General features: G+C 38.2%; 1 pseudogene; it reads left to right on the top strand.

The window, feature by feature from the left end:
* The first annotated feature begins 1,354 nt into the window (after window positions 1–1,354).
* LOC149220948 (DNA replication licensing factor MCM4-like) lies at window positions 1,355–17,035 on the top strand (annotated as a pseudogene).
* Window positions 17,036–19,289: the final 2,254 nt, after the last annotated feature.

The raw sequence follows: 19,289 nt of genomic DNA, 5'->3' as shown, positions 1-19,289 counted from the left end.
CCTGCCACCATTAGAATTTACCTGATCCTTCCAAATACAGGTACAACATTAAATTTGCAGCATGAAATTTATTGACATGGAATAAGGGTAAACTAGAAATGAGCAAATGGGTTGAATGAAAAACCATTTCCAGACATTTTGGTAGAGGGATTCAAATGCAAGACCATATAAATAGAAATATTAATGGAGTTTAAATAACTTGAATTATGCAATATTTAAGGGAGTTTAAATAACTTTCTGACATCCATATGAATCTTCCAACATTGAGAAGGCTCAATGCAATATTGATTGTAAGCTTGTAAATATTTCATTCTCTACTACTCGATTTTTCTCACATTCATGAAAGATTCTCATAAGCTTAGGATATGTAAAGAGGGATTATTTTTTGAGTCATTTTGACCATTAGTCAATATTGTGGTAAGTTGCTAACCTTGTACATATATGATTTGCTCACACTTTATGCCTTTCTTCCCATTATAGAAGACAAATACATTGAATGGGTTACTAACTTATTTTTGATGTTTAAAAAATAATGTACAACAATAAATCAACAAGGATTTGAAAAATAAGTTAGGAAAAGAATGGGAAAAAATGACAAAATTATGCAAAAACTAAGAAATGTTGTTTGTTTCAATCCCAATTATGATAACACTAGTTATTATCGGGGCTTACTTTTTGTTTTTTAGGGTAGAAATCCTTTGACATGTTAGAATTTCATGTATATGCTAAAAATTTCTCTCTGTGAGAGAAAAATAGATTTTCCCCTGTCAATAAGAATGGAGATGAGGTATTCATCGTCACACTATGGATTCTTTTGTTTGATGTCTCTAATGAAACATTGTTTGGAGCAAGCAAGTTGTTTGGAAAACTAACTTGACTTGAGGCTAATTGGAGTTCCAGTTGTCATAGCCTTGAATAGTCATAGAGAAGTTGAAGGCCATGACCTTACTCTAGTACATTTTCTTATTATAGAGTCTAGAAGTCAATCTTAAGGAGAAGTGTTAATAGATATAGTTTTCTCCATTCACTTTATTGCATTAAACAACAATTTTTTGATGTTGTGTTTGGTGTCCTGGTATCTAAGTCATGAATGATCCCAAGTTTTGGCATGAAACAACAAATTTATGATAATATTTGGTCAATAATATTTTATGCATTCACAAGATTATATATTCACAATTCACTTTATTGAACGTTGATGCCAACTAGCATTACAAATAGGGAGGTAACTTGCTAACAATTACAAATAGGCAAGAATCTTTTGTATATTATTGTCAATTTAGATGATCATTTTTTTCCCTATGGTAGACACAATTTTAAATAGATAGTAAACCTTTTGGGTTGGTATTTGCAAATGCATCAATATTCTAAGGGAGATATTGATGGGAACCCTCCTATACTTTTCTGGGGACTAACATTAATGTTCAAGATGTTAATCAAGTAGTTCAACATTTTCTTAGGAATTATAGATATGATCCTTCATATCTTGAGGGAAAATACATGCGGATTTTAAAGCAGGTCATAATTATTTTTTCTTTTATTTTTAATCGTTCTCCACTTATTAATAGGTTGTACCTGCTATATATTCTTTGGGTGGATGTCTTATATTTTTTGTTGACTACATTTAGTTGAAAACCCCTACAGACAATGGAAGTAGAAGCAATTATTTGAACGTTGATTTAATGAACATCTTGGATTATGATAAAGACCTTTATGGGAACATGGTTGTATACCCCCTCGAAGTTATTTCTATTTTTGATATAATTTTGATGGATGTTGGTGTTCTCCTTAAACCTTTATGGTAGAAGCACATACAGGTAGGCGAACTGCAATCCTCTCAAGTTTCATGTGTCAAGTCTATATCTCATTTTTAGCTTATGGTTTCATTTTCATGGTGCTTTCAAATTGACCACCCCATAAAATCATATAAAATTGTAGAGTTCCATAACTGTTTTGTTTTGACACCCTTTTTCCTCCATTTTCCTCTTTTTCATTATCACTATCAACTCAATAAAAGCAGTAAATGATAGATTTTGACAAGGTACTGAAAAATCTTATATGTCTTATTTTTAATATTCAATAATGTGCCTTATTGTTATGTTAAAGATTGCATTAGCTACAGAATTAACATGATTCTACAACTATTTTATAAATTTGTAGCTACCTCCATGGTTTGTGGGGTTATGGTGTGCCAATGAAGCAAATAAGCACATGGGTAGTTGAGGATCTATCCCCTCATGGATCTCCTCCTATTCACTCGAGCCAATTCACTAAGGGAATCACACATTGGTGTGGTTAAAGGCACGGGTCAAACATGTAGCAACAGAAGTCCAAATGTAACATGTTTCTTTGATTTTCTTTCCAAATAGCAAACCGATGAGATAACGCTTTTTTTGTTTAGTTTCAAATTTGAATAAGGATTGATTAATATACCTGTAGGCATAGAAGTCTCAAACTATTGAGCACACATTTTATATATAAGTATGTATCCTCTATAAAGGATAAGGAGGAAGTAATAGTTAATTTCTGAAGAATTGTGAAACAAACCTTTATTCTCGTATTGAATTGAATTTACCTTTCTGTGATTCGATGCGTATGTGAGTGTGATTTACACCTACTAGATGCGGAGGTCCCTTGCAAACAATCAAGGTTTTAGTTTATTTCATTTCATCGCTTTATGTTGTTTTCATTTAATTTCTTTCTGTTATCGCATTATCACTGCATTCTAGTTTGGCTTCCTTACTTTGTTGTTTTCATCATTTCATTATTACTCAGTTATTTCGTTTATCATTTCGTTATTTTGTTTGCACTTACAGTCGTTTAATTGTTTAGTTATTCAATGCTTTTCGCTTGATTATAGTCAATATTTTTATGCTTTTAGAATTAGAACTTGTATCTACTCTCTAGTCAGCAATTAGAAGATTACTTTCTGTTGAGGGCCCGGAAATCGGGTCAACAACAAGGGGGATACCCACCCGGTCCGGAACCTGGTTGGTGGCTCCTTGTCCATTTGGTATAGCGGGTCCGACTGGGGATAATGGGACCAGTTTCCCAATACAAGGGGGTATGTGTGTGTGTAGAGTTTGATTATGTTGATTCTAGAAGTATTTTAGAGCTAATTTAAATCTAACTTGTAAACTGACTCTATGCTATTGTAATCTAATGAAAACAACACATCTAATCTACGCTAACCCGGGATATATCTCTTCTATTATGCGATCTAAAAAGATTTCGAACAATAACTGGTAATAAAGATCATTCAGCTATCATAAGAATATAAACCAATTAAGATGAACCACTCTGCATAAAAAGTTAGGCAAAACAGTTGTGAACAGCGTATCGCATAATAAGTCATTCATATGTCAAGCACAAACAAATGATTCCACCATACAGAAGTGCCAAATGGTAACCCAGACATTCATATATCAACATATAAACAACTAAAACTGCATATCACTCTAAGAATATAAGCAGAAATTGGTCAAGAGATAAAAGTACCATTTATGACTGATTTCACTCACAAACTTCAAGCAATAACGATTTATTTCTACTTGTTCTAACATCTACTAAGAGTACAGAAGTGCAACATCAGTAGCAGACATTAAAATGCAAACATAAATAAATCTCGATCCTTCCATTCATCAAAACCTCCTCTGAGGGTGCAAAAGTGCATATTCCGTGGACAAGTTTTTGACAAATTTCTGGACCCTTCTCCAATGCAATGAGAAGGGTTAAAATACTACTTCCTAATTCTAATAATAGTATCATTACAAAATTTTAGGATGCGGTTTTCAAATGACCGTCCTTTTTCTAATCTAGTTAAAAGGAAAAAACAACATTCTAAATGAAATCACTTATGAACTTGGTCTTTAAAGTTGCAAGTGTCCAGCATAGGCTTGAGAAGAGTCGGCTGACTGATTTCTGCGCTGAGATGGGCTGCGAAAATGACATCTAAGAGAGTTGGCGCTAACTTCTCGGCTGCGTTTGTAATGCATTTCACCGTCATCCATTGGCTGTGCGGTTTAACCAAATACGTCCAGTAACATTCCCAATTCAGCCTGGCCAATGCTTGGATTGCTTTCCCTTTTTCCTGTGCTTTCTGCCTCCATTCTGTTTCCAGTTGCAACTTGTTTGGTAGGTACCCCGGGGTGGTCTCTGCAATTAAATTTTCCCTGTGTAAATTCTCATTTACACAGTCGATAAGAATGCTTGCCTGTGTCGCTGCTGTCTCTGCTGCTTGCTCCGCCTACCTGATTTGATCGTCCCATTTATTAAAGAGAAACTCTTTATGATTTTCATTAATCCTGGGCGCGCCTGCTCTTTTCCCTTCCTCATCATCTTGCCAAGTCAAATATTCTGTCACCCTCTTGTCGTTCTGATCATAGTCACTCCGCAAGTCCACCACTTGACTGGTGATTTTGTCGCTCAGCGCACAATAGTGACTCCACTGTGATATTTTACGTCCCAACTCTTCTTGTTGCTGCAGTAGTTGCTCGTTCAAGCCAATAGATTCTGAAATAAACTCTGCCAACTTAGGCTCATCTTTATGCATTTCTTGCAAAGTCTGCAATTGTTTTTCTTTTTCTTCGAGACTCCTTTGATAGCCTATCTGCATCTGTTGAAAGTCTTCCTGTAGCTTTTCGAGTTGTCTGGAAGCTTCAGTGTTCGCGTTGGCTTGTTGCAACTGTTGTTGTAGCAGTTGTATATGATTTTCTTGCTCCTTTAATAGTTGCTGAACTTCAGAGGCCTTGTCAGTGGTTGCAGAAGCATATGCTCCTGCAATCTGAGATAGCTTCGTAAGATTTTCAGTCGGATTATTATTGGGGTCTTTCCATAAGATGTCCAAATGTTCAGCATCTTGAGACAGTGTATTCTCAAGCTTTCTTTTCTTTCTCTGTCTCCTTACAACTGCTTTGTGTTGGGGACTATAGAATACATCCAGTGGGGGAATTTCTTCTACGTTAAGTAGAAGTTCTAAGGTTGGAGCGATAGGAAGGTGTTCTACTTCTATGGCACTACTGACTATGGTCGAAACGACTTCTTGCACCACCTGTGTATTATTCACAGGTGTTTTCGGGACTTGCCCTTCAAGATTGATCAATTCATTGAAGGTTTCCCACTCTTTATCTAGATCTGTTGTGACAAGTGGTGCTTCAATGACAGGAGGGGGGACATATCTTGGTGGTGAGGCGATAACTTGCTGCTGAGACATTGCACTTGACTGAGCTGTATCTTTGGTTGTTTCTTCGTTTTTTTCTTGGTCGTGAATAGACTCTTCAAGATGGTCAGATACTTCTTGCGCAGCGTTGGACTTAGATCTGGAAGTGCTGGAGTTTTCACTGAGGCTGATGCTTGGAGTTGGTTCTCTAGTAGGTAGTCGCAGCCTCTCTAGTGGAATACTGGCCAGCCTTCTTTCTCTGTATAACGTGAATTTTTGGAGGTCACCTGGAGACAACCTCGACTGAGCTTCCCGCAAAATTTCTTTGAGCGAACTCTTACTCTGAAACAGATCATCAAACGGATCTTTCTTTCCAGAGAACACTCTTATCTTGACGTTCGTTGTGAATTCTTGGGCCACATCATTTGGGTCGAATGGCCTTGCTGGGAACTTAAATAATTGAAGACACGTCACATTCTCCACTTCGCCAAAAGCGTGTCCTACATCGAACAAAGAGAAGGCCCCACAAGTTACGGGAAATTGAGGCCATATGGCCTTCTTCTTGTCCTTTAGGTCTTTGGTCAGGCCGCCTTCAGAACAGGTTTGATAAGCGATTTCCCGGGCCAAAAGTTTATCAGGGACATATAGGGGTATGACATGTGGAGGTACAGTGCTTCCAAAAACTCTAACGTAAGTAAACCATTCTTCCCCAAACCATCTCGCGATGGGGATGATGTCGATTTGGTCCTCGAGAGAGCACCTTGGGGGGTCCTTATCATATATCATTCTATATAGGGGCAAAATAAGCCCATGGCAAATCTGGTAAAAGTGGGGGGTAAACTGGGAATCCCATAATACCTTATGATAAACATGGATGGGCAATGGGTCTTGGGTAGTCCATTTCCAACCCATAGTAGGAAAATTAGATACAAGACAAACAGAATCCATAACATATGCAGCCAAATAAAAAGGAGGGTAGACCCTTTCTGAAAAGGATCTTTTAGACCAGTAATTGACAACAGCCGTGTATAGAGTATCAGAAAGGATTTTGGCCCAATCTACTAAGTCGGCGTTTGTGGCAACATCAATTAATGGCAGCCATTCAGATGAAAACTTGTTGATATCCGGCATCCCAAATAACCTACAGAGCATGGCCGCAGCAAAACAATATGGAGAGGTGAGGGAACTAGTGCTGTACATACCGTTTTTATCCTTTTTTAGCGGCTCGTCTCTTCTAGACCACTCTTTAGCGGTGTCTGATAGATCTGGATTCTCCACCGCAAACTTCTTAACAAATTGTGCATTATAGGTTGCTTGTGGTTCCGGAAGATGATACATAAGCTTCAAATCTTGCGCAGCAAACGATCCCACGAGCCCATGTCCATGAACTTTGAATTGTATGTTTTTCAATTCTGCATCATCCAGTATCCACTTGATCATATCTGTGTATGGTAGAATTTTGGGTCTTGCCGCTATTCTGTGAAGGAATGAACATGTTAGGTCCTCCAAGGATGCCTCAGAAGAGCGTGGTGCACCCGCGACAGCAGTCACCTTCATTATTCTAGGCTTTTCTTCCTCTAGCAGCCTGTACATGCCTTCCCATGTTGATATTCCCGCGTCTCTGTTACAGGTTGTGTCTGTGTACAGGGGCGCCATCTCCTTGGTCTTCTCCCTTGCTTCGGAGCTTTGAGCTTTATTTTTCTTTCCCATTTCTCTTTGCGTTTCTGTCTGAGTCGGCTTAGCACTTTGTTCCTGCAGATTACGAGCGAAATGGAAATGACTGATCCAGAAAGGTGATGGGAGAGTTTTAAATGCAAGAGATAAATTAAATATGCCACCTTACGTGAAGCAAATCTCTACCAAGGCAAGCGTCTTTAATCCATTTAATAACTGACAACTAATTCATTTACTATCATTAAAAGCGCATGATTTCGGGTCAGATTATAGTAAGTGGCTTTTCTTTGAATGGCGCGCCCGAAGGATTCGTACCGAAGTGATTTATGATTTGCTGACGTAACCTCGCATGTCGCGCAATCGCATCATCGCAAATCGCATGGATATGGCATCGCAACGATTGCAATATCGCAGATTGCAGAAATTTGATGTTTACCAAATCTTGCCTGGCTCGTTTCTGCGATATGCAATCTAGCGATCGGCGTTATCGTAGATCGACGAATCTTTAAGTTTTTCTTTATGAGCATTACTATGTTGCGATGCGATGTCATTATTAACACGAGGGTGGTGCGCATATTGATTTTAAGAAGGGAAATGAAGGTGTTTCCTATCCTTTTGCAATGCGACCTTAAAGATTTTCTCTTTATCATAGACTTAGGCTTAAAATATCCAAGAGGATTTTTCTAAGCGTATGATTGTAACTTCAAAAAGAAACTCTTGCTTATCCTAAAAATTAACTAAGGGTCCCCATTCATTTAGTATCATGGTTGATACTTAATTTGAAAAAGGGGGGGTGTTGCTGGCCACAACAATTGGCGATTCACTTGGGAGAACCAGTTATCTCTGCTTTTATATTGACACTTTCAAACTCCTAAAAAAAATTTCTTAAAAAAAAAACTTGAACTTTATTATAAAAATATAAAGCAAATGATACTTCAAACTGTCAATGATGTTTCGTTTCAACCTCTTTCTATTTCTATTACTTGCATCTTCAGTTTGTCTTTGCATTTAAATCAGTCATTACTTGGTCTTGTAAAACATAAAATAAAGTCTTCCCTATGTATCAGCCCTTTTTAAATATGCTCCTTTGTCACAGGTAGAGCCTCTGCTGCCAGTAGGCATCCATAGCCTCGACAGGGTTACCTATTACCCAGCAATGATCCTTTATCCCGCTTAAGGTTATTTACAACTTTTTCAGAGAAAATCCCTTTTTGACACTTTTTCCTTTTTTATTCTCTAAAGAACAATGTCTTGGTTTGGTGGCCAAATTATGACATAGTCATTCACTTGATTTACACTTTTGTTGAACAAGCTGGCTCGTGATGAGACCCCTTGTCTTTTGATTGCAACAATCTTGAGTCATTGCCCTGTTTTGGTAGACAGTTTTGGCAAAGTCAGCAAGTTATAATATCTGTGATCATGATAAGTCGGCTCGCGATGAGACCTCATATTCTTTGAGATATAGTGTCTTTTTGGATTATTCCTCTGAATGCTGCATTTTCCTTTAGCAGGGAGGAAGTCAAATTTTCTTTCCTTAAGAAAGTTCTGGACGACAATGATAGGGCTGTTTTGGTAATGGCTGTTTCTACAGAGAATCTTTATTTTAATATTGATACCTTTCATTGTGCTGACCTAAAACAAATTCTTCACTGAGATAGCTTTCTTTAAATTTTTTGGAGTTGAAACTATCATCATATCTGGGTTAAAGTTCTATTGATAATAAAGATCAAATTCCTAAAAGATTTGCTGTTCATAGAAGCAGAAGTTTCAAAAATCTTTAACAGAGAAAAGGTGTCTTTAGTAAATGCCAAATGCCGTTAACCAAAGCAAACATTATTATGGAGAAAAATATTTCACGCAATGAGAGGCAAACATTCCCTAGGGTTATGTACAGAATATGAATAACTTTGCCTATCAATTATTAAAAGCAAACCTAATAACCTAGCTAAATTGCTCCTACTCCTATTCTAACTATATACAGAAAATAAACTATGTGAAATGATATTTCCAATGGAACCATCTATTCATTTTTATTCCTAGCCGTATGAAACTTCCAAACATCAGTGTAAAGAACCAAACTTTCCTTGGATCGTAAATATTGGCTGTGGAATAAGAACATATAACCTCAATTGGAATTCTGTCTGATTTTCCTTTCTCATGAGAACTTTTTTCCAACTGGATACCTATTGGATCATAAAAATTAGGATGAATTTCTGTTATGAATTGATGATCTCGCAATAGGAAGGATAACAAGTCAGATTGTGAAAATGATTTTTTAGTTTCAATGGCTTGTAACCTGTTGTTTGTTAACGCTGAGCTTTTAGCGATTTCGTTTGAAATGAAAGTTCTCATATATAAATCGCTAAAACATAATCGATCAAAATTTTGAAAATTTAAAAAGAAATCCGATTTTGTACAAAATGAGTTCAAGTGATAAAGAAATGAATGATTATTTGTACAAATAGTGTTATAGCACAACTGGGATTTACTTGTAACATCTTGCTCCTCACAAGAACTGGCCAGGTCTTGTGAATCAGGAAATAAGTTATGATTGCGAACAGGAGTGGAGTTTTCCTCATGATATGAATCATAGATCGGGGTATTGTCTTGGATAGTAAAATCATCCAAATGATTTTTTACTTTGAAATGAGGGTCGTTTGATATGATTTCTGATTCAAGCTGTTTCTCATTATCTGAACCTAGTTGAGTTACTTGGGATAACTCAACAACATCATCGTTGTCAAAGTAACTATCACAAAAGACTCTACAGATTTCCCTAGGTTCCTCTTTTTCATTATATATTTTCAGACAAGGGAGGTCAAGCAGTTCTTGTTTGACATTGATCAAAGGATGTGCTAAAGTTGTCTCTTTATCTTGAAGACCTAATGATGAGTCATTTGAATAACCCTCTGTGTTCTTTGAGATATCTTTAATATTGAGAGGGAAAAAATTGTCATCACTAAAAACATCGGGATAAAGAGAAAAATGTGAATCTGGAATAATGCATTTGAAAACATCATGAAAAAAACTTTGTTCATCAGATTCATCATAAATATCGGGCTTTAGATCATACCTTTGTGCGCTGATACTTTTTGAAACAGAAATAGTTCACTGTTCTGACCTTGGCATCTGCATTTTTTGATTTGTAATGATATTGTCTAACTTTGTGTCAGATTCATCTTCTGGTTCCAAGGTAGTTTCTCTTTCAGCATTTTCGTTTTTGTTCTCTGGCATTAGAGCATGCATGACTCCTAGGCTTTGCAGATTTTCTTCATTACGGATGATTTGTGTATTTGACTTGAAATGCTCATTCATATTAGAAGAAAATGAAACAAAGGTTGAACTAATTTATGCTTGATCAGACATAGGAGGTAGGGAATACTCATCATAATCTGAAGATTCTTCCTCCATGAGCACACTCTCAAGATCATACTCTAGGCATTTAAAATGAAATCGCATATTAAAATCCCTTACTGGTTCATCTTGCTTCCGTAGATAATCAATTTCATCATATACCTGGTCGTAGTCATAACAATCAAATTCCAAAATGAAAGTCTTGACGAATTGGTCCCAGCTGTGGATTGATGCAACTGGGAGGGTTCTGCACCATTTTCTAGCTTCCGCTGTGAATGTAAGAGTAAAAATCCTGCACAAAATGCCTTCATCAATTCTCTGAATATTAGAACTTGAAACTTTTTGAATGAACTGAAGGGCCTGATTAAATGTAGAAGAATTATTCTTACCGTTGAATTTTACCTGAGACAAGAGTCTTACCACATCTGGTGGAGTGTTGGAAGAGATAGGAACATGGATGCAACTCCAAATAGGAATTCTATGAGCAGCCATCCTGTTTCAAGTTTTATAATTTGGAAAACATTCCAACAGACACTATGTTCAGGCCCTCCTTCTAGCGCCAAATATGTTGAGGGCCCGGAAATCGGGTCAACAACAAGGGGGATACCCACCCGGTCCGGAACCTGGTTGGCGGCTCCTTGTCCGTTTGGTATAGCGGGTCCGACTGGGGATAATGGGACCAGTTTCCCAATACAAGGGGGTATGTGTGTGTGTAGAGTTTGATTATGCTGATTCTAGAAGTATTTTAGAGCTAATTTAAATCTAACTTGTAAACTGACTCTATGCTATTGTAATCTAATGAAAACAACAAATCTAATCTACACTAACCCGGGATATATCTCTTCTATTATGCGATCTAAAAAGATTTCGAACAATAACTGGTAATAAAGATCATTCAGCTATCATAAGAATATAAACCAATTAAGATGAACCATTCTGCATAAAAAGTTAGGCAAAACAGTTGTGAACAACATATCGCATAATAAGTCATTCATATGTCAAGCACAAACAAATGATTCCACCGTACAGAAGTGCCAAATGGTAACCCAGACATTCATACATCAACATATAAACAACTAAAACTGCATATCACTCTAAGAATATAAGCAGAAATTGGTCAAGAGATAAAAGTACCATTTATGACTGATTTCACTCACAAACTTCAAGCAATAACGATTTATTTCTACTTGTTCTAACATCTACTAAGAGTACAGAAGTGCAACATCAGTAGCAGACATTAAAATGCAAACATAAATAAATCTCGATCCTTCCATTCATCAAAACCTCCTCTGAGGGTGCAAAAGTGCATGTTCTGAGGACAAGTTTTTGACAAATTTCTAGACCCTTCTCCAATGCAATGAGAAGGGTTAAAATACTACTTCCTAATTCTAATAATAGTATCATTACAAAATTTTAGGATACGGTTTTCAAATGACCGTCCTTTTTCTAATCTAGTTAAAAGGAAAAAACAACATTCTAAATGAAATCACTTATGAACTTGGTCTTTAAAGTTGCAAGTGTCCAGCATAGGCTTGAGAAGAGTCGGCTGACTGATTTCTGCGCTGAGCTGGGCTGCGAAAACGGCATCTACGAGAGCTGGTGCTAACTTCTCGGCTGCGTTTGTAATGCATTTCACCGTCATCCATTGGCTGTGCGGTTTAACCAAATACGTCCAGTAACATTCCCAATTCAGCCTGGCCAATGCTTGGATTGCTTTCCCTTTTGCCTGTGCTTTCTGCCTCCATTCTGTTTCCAGTTGCAACTTGTTTGGTAGGTACCCTGGGGTGGTCTCTACAATTAAATTTGCCCTGTGTAAATTCTCATTTACACAGTCGATAAGAATGCTTGCCTGTGTCGTTGCTGTCTCTGCTGCTTGCTCCGCCTGCCTGATTTGATCGTCCCATTTATTAAAGAGCAACTCTTTATGATTTTCATTAATCCTGGGCACACCTGCTCTTTTCCCTTCCTCATCATCTTGCCAAGTCAAATATTCTATCACCCTCTTGTCGTTTTGATCATAGTCACTCCGCAAGTCCACCACTTGACTGGTGATTTTGTCGCTCAGCACACAATAGTGACTCCACTGTGATATTTTACGTCCCAACTCTTCTTGTTGCTACAGTAGTTGCTCGTTCAAGCCAATAGATTCTGAAATAAACTCTGCTAGCTTAGGCTCATCTTTATGCATTTCTTGCAAAGTCTGCAGTTGTTTTTCTTTTTCTTCGAGACTCCTTTGATAGCCTATCTGCATCTGTTGAAAGTCTTCCTGTAGCTTTTCGAGCTGTCTGGAAGCTTCAGTGTTCGCGTTGGCTTGTTGCAACTGTTGTTGTAGCAGTTGTATATGATTTTCTTGTTCCTTTAATAGTTGCTGAACTTCAGAGGCCTTGTCAATAGTTGCAGAAGCATATGCTCCTGCAATCTGAGACAGCTTCGTAAGATTTTCAGTCGGATTATTATTGGGGTCTTTCCATAAGACGTCCAAATGTTCAGCATCTTGAGACAGTGTATTCTCAAGCTTTCTTTTCTTTCTCTGTCTCCTTACAACTGCTTTGTGTTGGGGACTATAGAATACATCCAGTGGGGGAATTTCTTCTACGTTAAGTAGAAGTTCTGAGGTTGGAGCGATAGGAAGGTGTTCTGCTTCTGTGGCACTACTGACTATGGTCGAAACGACTTCTTGCACCACTTGTGTATTATTCACAGGTGTTTTTGGACTTGCCCTTTAAGATTGATCAATTCATTGAAGGTTTCCCACTCTTTATCTAGCTCTGTTGTGACAAGTGGTGCTTCGATGACAGCAGGGGGGACATCTCTTGGTGGTGAGGCGATAACTTGTTGCTGAGACATTGCACTTGACTGAGCTGTATCTTTGGTTGTTTCTTCGTTTTTTTCTTGGTCGTGAACAGACTCTTCAAGATGGTCAGATACTTCTTGCGCAGCGTTGGACTTAGATCTGGAAGTGCTGGAGTTTTCACTGAGGCTGATGCTTGGAGTTGGTTCTCTAGTAGGTAGTCGCAGCCTCTCTAGTGGAATACTAGCCAGCCTTCTTTCTCTGTATAACGTGAATTTTTGGAGGTCACCTGGAGACAACCTCGACTGAGCTTCCCGCAAAATTTCTTTGAGCGAACTCTTACTCTGAAACAGATCATCAAACGGATCTTTCTTTCCAGAGAACACTCTTATCTTGACGTTCGTTGTGAATTCTTGGGCCACATCATTTGGGTCGAATGGCCTTGCTGGGAACTTAAATAATTGAAGACACGTCACATTCTCCACTTCGCCAAAAGCGTGTCCTACATCGAACAAAGAGAAGGCCCCACAAGTTACGGGAAATTGAGGCCATATGGCCTTCTTCTTTTCCTTTAGGTCTTTGGTCAGGCCGCCTTCAGAACAGGTTTGATAAGCGATTTCCCGGGCCAAAAGTTTATCAGGGACATATAGGGGTAGGACATGTGGAGGTACAGTGCTTCCAAAAACTCTAACGTAAGTAAACCATTCTTCCCCAAACCATCTCGCGATGGGGATGATGTCGATTTGGGCCTCGAGAGAGCACCTTGGGGGGTCCTTATCATATATCATTCTATATAGGGGCAAAATAAGCCCATGGCAAATCTGGTAAAAGTGGGGGGTAAACTGGGAATCCCATAATACCTTATGATAAACATGGATGGGCAATGGGTCTTGGGTAGTCCATTTCCAACCCATAGTAGGAAAATTAGATACAAGACAAACAGAATCCATAACATATGCAGCCAAATAAAAAGGAGGGTAGACCCTTTCTGAAAAGGATCTTTTAGACCAGTAATTGACAACAGCCGTGTATAGAGTATCAGAAAGGATTTTGGCCCAATCTACTAAGTCAGCGTTTGTGGCAACATCAATTAATGGCAGCCATTCGGATGAAAACTTGTTGATATCCGGCATCCCAAATAACCTACAGAGCATGGCCGCAGCAAAACAATATGGAGAGGTGAGGGAACTAGTGCTGTACATACCGTTTTTATCCTTTTTTAGCGGCTCGTCTCTTCTAGACCACTCTTTAGCGGTGTCTGATAGATCTGGATTCTCCACCGCAAACTTCTTAACAAATTGTGCATTATAGGTTGCTTGTGGTTCCGGAAGATGATACATAAGCTTCAAATCTTGCGCAGCAAATGATCCCACGAGCCCATGTCCATGAACTTTGAATTGTATGTTTTTCAATTCTGCATCATCCAGTATCCACTTGATCATATCTGTGTATGGTAGAATTTTGGGTCTTGCCGCTATTCTGTGAAGGAATGAACATGCTAGGTCCTCCAAGGACGCCCCAGAAGAGCGTGGTGCACCCGCAACAGCAGTCACCTTCATTATTCTAGGCTTTTCTTCCTCTAGCAGCCTGTACATGCCTTCCCATGTTGATATTCCCGCGTCTCTGTTACAGGCTGTGTCTATGTACAGGGGCGCCATCTCCTTGGTCTTCTCCCTTGCTTCGGAGCTTTGAGCTTTATTTTTCTTTCCCATTTCTCTTTGCGTTTCTGTCTGAGTCGGCTTAGCACTTTGTTCCTGCAGATTACGAGCGAAATGGAAATGACTGATCCAGAAAGGTGATGGGAGAGTTTTAAATGCAAGAGATAAATCAAATATGCCACCTTACGTGAAGCAAATCTCTACCAAGGCACACGTCTTTAATCCATTTAATAACTGACAACTAATTCGTTTACTATCATTAAAAGCGCATGATTTCGGGTCAGATTATAGTAAGTGGCTTTTCTTTGAATGGCGCGCCCGAAGGATTCGTACCGAAGTGATTTATGATTTGCTGACGTAACCTCGCATGTCGCCCGATCGCTAATCGCATCATTGCAAATCGCATGGATATGGCATCGCAGCGATTGCAATATCGCAGATCGCAGAAATTTGATGTTTACCAAATCTTGCCTGGCTCATTTCTGCGATATGCGATCTAGCGATCGGCGTTATCGCAGATCGGCGAATCTTTAAGTTTTTCTTTATGAGCATTACTATGTTGCGATGCGATGTCATTATTAACACGAGGGTGGTGCGCATATCGATTTTAAAAAGGGAAATGAAGGTGTTTCCTATCCTTTTGCAATGCGACTTTAAAGATTTTCTCTTTATCATAGACTTAGGCTTAAAATATCCAAGAGGCTTTTTCTAAGCGTATGATTGTAACTTCAAAAAGAAACTCTTGCTTTTCCTAAAAATTAACTAAGGGTCCCCATTCATTCAGTATCATGGTTGATACTTAATTTGAAAAAGGGGGGGTGTTGCTGGCCACAACACTTTCATACTCTTTAGAATCAGAATTTGTATATAGTTTGTAGACAATATTTTGAAGGATCATCAGAATAATTTGAATTTCAATACTCTGTTTTATAGAAGCAAGGTGTTTAGATAGGTTCATAATTTTAGGATGAATAACATAAGATATTTTAGGATGAAACTCAATATAGATATGGCCTGATAGATTAATCCAAGAGTAGCTTAACTTCCCCTTATTAATTTGTATAAATCTAACTCTAATAGGAATATAGATAACAACGAAAATCCCAAAACAAACATAACCATAATCTTACAAACTAAAGGAAAGGCTTCTAGCATATATAGTGCACCTTCACTTCATAAGTTTACCAACTCCGGTCGATAATTTATGCTTGCAATTTATGAACATTAAATTGACCAAACAAAAATATTTATTTTTATTTACATAACTACTTTTGTATTCAGGCAAGAGTATTCAATATCAAAGATATAGTTAACATGCGAGATTTGAATCCTTCAAATAGGCTTTGGTGATGAGTTCATTTTTCCCTATGCTATCTAATATCTTTAGCCATTTTGTTCAATGCCCATTTTTGGTAGAAACTAAGCCTAGGTTGGGTTGGCCTTGAAATCTAGATATTCAGAAAATTATTTCAGTCAAAGAGGCATTTTTCAGATGCCTTGTTTGTGGCTATGATCAAACATTAGTGCCCATTGATAGAGGTATTCATCTTCTTGAGTGCAACTATAATTTTTTTTTGTAGTTATAGCTTTTGACTGTAGCTTGTGTTTATTCATTATTGTATAGCTTCTTGCATAGAATAGAGTTTATACTGAAGGGAAAATAATTCAATTTTAGAGTGATGCATCAATGTTCATGATTTATTCATGCCATTGGAAGAAATTCTCAACCTCTCTTAGTGAATACTTCTCATTGTCTATGAACATGGTTGTGTCTCAAAAGAGGTTCAAAAATGTAATTTGGAAACTCCTTTTTTTACTCATAACCTAACTACCAAGTTGAATTGACGAACCTACTTGACGTGGAAGGCCAGAATGTGTTTCTATGAACTTCATGAATTTGGTTCATAATAGATGTAGGTAACTGTCAATATAGTTGAGTTAAATAGTAATATAGTTGTTGAATTTGGATTATTATAATGTTCTCCTTCTCATTTATTTTGGGGTCAAATTTGCTGAAAAACATATCGTAAGGCTGCAAGAAAGCCCCGATGCCATTCTAAAGGGGGAATCCCACAAACATTCAGCTTGTTAATGCATGACAAGCTAGTGGATACTGCCAAACCTAGTGATAGAGTTGAGGTAGAGAGCGATTTCTAGAAAAAACAATTTGTAGAAAAAATATTTTTGTGAAAGGAGTTATGATCATGACTTGTGAATATTTTGTAGGTAACTGGAATATTCAGGGCCATGAGTGTTAGATTAGGATTGAATCAGAAGAAATTAAAATTGTTGGCTTATATGGGCCTGACCCAGGTTCGGAAGAGTTCTTTAGCCAAACAGATCCTGCAGCTACCGGCCCTTTCGGCAACAGCCCGTGGAGCGCGAACTAAGGTCACCTGAGGTAGCATGAGAGGTTGCTGGAACTAGGTTTCCGCACCCTTGGGATGTCTTGATGTGGTCTGGAGGGTTCGCACACCATTCTGTGGCTTCGCACCACTCTGCTTCACGTAGATCCAGACCCAGGAAAATCCTTAATACTTATTAATGCATTGTTTATAGATTAGATCTACTTTTTATGGTCTTTAAGCAAACATTTACCAGAAATAACTAGTTTGCACACTCAAAAAAGATATAGATTCATAACATAAGCATACACGCATAGATCAATAGTTATATCAACCATAGATTAGCCAAATCCGCTGGTGGGCTCCAGTATTACAGCAATAATGCTGCAACTCCTGGGACTCCCTTCTTTACTTTTATCAACCCAGTAGTTCGTAACAAACTTGGAAGCAACGATGTTATATGCACAAGTACTAGCTCTTGCCGCCGCTGTCACTTGATCAGTTGGCACAAGTCTGCTAGGAGCTTAAACCAACTTTTATGAGCTCTTAGAAGAAGCTTTTAACTAATGGATGAAAGCTAACTCAACAGAGGCTAATCTACTTGCAGAAAGAAGCAGAGAGCTGAAAGGAAATGCAAACCCTAGCAAACCCTAGTTTTACCGACTAACCCTACCGGTGCAAGAAAAGCGATGAAAGTAGTGGAAATGGATGCCATTGACTTCTAGGAAGGTAAAATGCATGTGACTAAGTTACTTCTATAGTAAAATTTGGAAAAAAACATCTTTTTGTATTTTTGAGTAAGTTGTTAGAATTATTATGCATGTGCTTTAACTATTTTTTTCTGTGCAGAGGTTGATTGGCGAAAGGAAATGCTTGCAGGAGGTTGGGAAGGTGAGAAGAGGTCCTAAGGGATCCCTAGCACCCTTCCAGAGAGTTTCACAGTGATCAGATCTCAAGAAACCACTTTCGTGAGCTTCTACAGGAAGTCTGCAGGGGTTCTACAGGATGTACTATAGCTTCTACAGGATGTTTCTACAGGATGTTCCGAAAGGGAATTTTGAAGGGTTGATGGTGGAAGAAAGGTGGAGAAGTGGGTATGGAGGTTAGATGAGGGTGTGAAGAGGTCTAGGACTTGGTGAATGAGGCTGAGGAGTGATTAAGGCGATCGGGTTTGTTCGAAGATAGGAGAAGTGATGTTGCACAAGAATGTAGGGCTTAGGGAAAAGTGAGAAAATGTGGCAGATGACAGGCAAGAATCTAAGTTAGAGGACAGAGCGGTTGTATTGATGGATGGAGGGTAGGCAGGGAGGTATCATAGGTGTTCTGCACGTTATTTTCCAAAACTAATCAACAAAGACCAAGAAAACCAAAGATCTAGCTATTTTTACCTAATTTGACCTAGAAACCATAAGCATGATGAACAAAAGTTTATTGGCAAAAAATAATGTAAGATAACTATGAAAGCTAAGCAAAAATGGATCTAATCATGTAATCACAACTGGTACCAACTTTTGCAACTAAGAATTTAACACTAGCAATTGCATGAAGAAGCAAGAATAGTGTTTTTGTGGCAACAAGGACACCTCGGTCTCAGCTCATGGTTCCGAGGGAGAGGTGAGATCAAGGGTTGCTTGATGGCCTTTTCTGAATATCTTTTCTGTACTCAAATTGTCAAATCAACCTGAAGCATGAAAAGTTATTTTAATCATCAAAAGCAACCTAAATAACAAAGCAATATATTAATCTAAATAACAAAAATTATTCTAGGAATGCAGCAAAGACACATAAAAGTACACAAAGGAGGTATTGGGCACTTGATTTGGGCCCAACCCCAAGAGCTACAGCCTCCTAAGAAAGATTAGAGCTGGTGCAAAGCTGGATCCATCTTTATTGATCAAGAAATAATAGTTACATCCCAAAAACTGTCTACAAGAAAAGCTCGAAAATGTGCTGAAATGCAGAGCTAACCTATTGACTAACATCTGACTACCATCTAACTAAAAACTGACTAAAAAATGACTAACATCGAACTACAAACTAGCTAACTCCAAATGAGGCCCTCAGCCTTCTTATTTATACAAATTGAGGACCCCAACAGTCCTCCTAAACTTTAGGGACTCGGCTGCCAAAACTTGCAGTTAACAGCAGTCCTACTTGACTTGCTTGGCTGCCCCTTGTGCTCCGAGTTTTTGATGGAGAATTCGAGGTAAGGGCTCATAAATGAAGGGGACACCTTCCTACAAATCCTCCCCCTTGTTCTTCCACGAATTTGGCTACCAAGTGCTCATTTAAACCTTTGATTTTGTCTC

The sequence above is a fragment of the Pinus tabuliformis genome, chromosome Q, assembly GCF_031772625.1.
Source record: "Pinus tabuliformis cultivar Carrire ecotype Pingquan chromosome Q, CPIR1, whole genome shotgun sequence".
Classification (NCBI taxonomy): Eukaryota; Viridiplantae; Streptophyta; class Pinopsida; order Pinales; family Pinaceae; genus Pinus; species Pinus tabuliformis.
The sequence above is the reverse complement of the archived record's forward strand: the minus strand, read 5'-3'. Positions and strand labels throughout refer to the sequence as shown.